The sequence below is a fragment of the Bison bison genome, unplaced genomic scaffold (assembly GCF_000754665.1).
Source record: "Bison bison bison isolate TAMUID 2011002044 unplaced genomic scaffold, Bison_UMD1.0 scf7180017864508, whole genome shotgun sequence".
Lineage (NCBI taxonomy): Eukaryota > Metazoa > Chordata > Mammalia > Artiodactyla > Bovidae > Bison > Bison bison.
In genome coordinates this window covers 68,925-70,545 of record NW_011495064.1, presented here as the reverse complement: position 1 = coordinate 70,545, position 1,621 = coordinate 68,925, and the positions used below count along the sequence as shown (strand labels likewise).

Here is a 1,621-nt window from a genome sequence, read left to right as displayed (position 1 = left end):
GTTTAGGGATTAAGATAACAAATTTGGTGTAATACATTGAAATGCCTCATGTCATCTGTCTTAGTGACCCTAAAAGAGTGATAGCCAAGATTGCACTTGATACAGGAAGTTCTCTGATTTTCATATTCAAAGTAATCAAGTCCTGAAAAATTAATTCTACTCTTTCCTTTCTCTTTAATTCACCCTCTACTAAGTATTCTTTTACTAACATTTTGGAAATTTATATCTATGAAATGCTTACAAATTCAAAACAATTATTACACAGGATCTTAAACTCTTCTGATAAGACTATTACATAATAAATCTAGAAACTTGAAAAAATAAAAAGTGACAGCTTTCTAGAATGAAAATATAATGAAGCAAATAATGAATTTAGTTGACAGTTCAAGGAATGTGACCATTCTGGAAGTGACAAACTATAATTATCTTTAAAAACTTAAGACAAAACTGATACATTAATCAAAATTATTTTATCAACTGCTTCCCTTTCCCATTCTCTATGCCCAGTTTCTTTTTTTCCCATAGAAAAGAATGACTCATCAGTTTTAAACTTTGGCTATACTCTGTTCCACTTTCAAGCTTACCGCCACCTGCCCTTACTTCTAACCCTACTATTTCAGGTAGCCCTCCTACTTGACAAAAACAGCCATTTCTTTCCCATTTTTTTATTTCATTTCTTTCTGCTTCCTCCCTCCACCAAAAAAAAAAAAATATTATAATAAAAGGAATATTCTCTTGATTATGTCTTCCCCTCAAGCAACTATGGTGCTTGGCATATGGAACACAATCAATGAGCATCTGTGGAATGAATTACTGGATGTCCTATAGAAAATTCATGTTTTAAACAGTAATCAAAACTGGTGAAATTCTCAAGTAATAAATTAATGATTTCATTCTCAAAAAATTCAATGAATACTAAAATCATACTGTTCAAGGCTAGTGTAACAGTTACAGCTAACAAAAAAAATCCAAATACATGAAAAATTCTGCACATATTGTTCTGTGATAAACATGTATATTAATTTACTTATTCATTAATTCATATTAATGTCTTCTATGATGGGCAGAGTGCTAATCACTAGAAATACAAAGATGTGTAACAGTTCCTGCTCTCAAGCTCAGTTCAGCTGGGGAGGTAGGTTTAAAACAATTAAAAAAAAATTTTTTTTCATAAACAATTAGAGCAACTTATAGAACATTACTTATTATACACTATCAATAGTATAAAAAGAGAGGGAATAATATATTTGTATCTATTTGCATATACATAAAAATATCAAATGATAAATAAGAAAGTAAACAGTGGCCACATTTTTTCCCTTGGGGGAACTGAGTGGACAGGGTGAGAGACTTTTTACTGTCTACTTTTTCATATCTACTAAAATTTAAAACATGTGAATGTATAAACTAGTAAAAAAAAATTAGATAATTTTAAAAAGAAAAATAATCATAGCAATATACATAAGCAGTATGATAGTATTTATATGCATATTTAATAGTGGCGGCACAAATAAAGAACAATCATCGGACTTCCCTGGTGGTCCAGTTGTTAAGAATCCTCCTGCCAATGCAGGGGACACGGTTCGATCCCTGCTCCGGGAAGATTCCACATGCCGAGGGG

General features: G+C 31.3%; 1 protein-coding gene across 1 annotated transcript in view; it reads right to left on the bottom strand.

The window, feature by feature from the left end:
• Positions 1 to 1,621, bottom strand: part of LOC104980959 (THO complex subunit 2-like) — a gene marked incomplete at both ends in the record, with an annotated part of 113,276 nt that overhangs the window by 55,316 nt on the left and 56,339 nt on the right.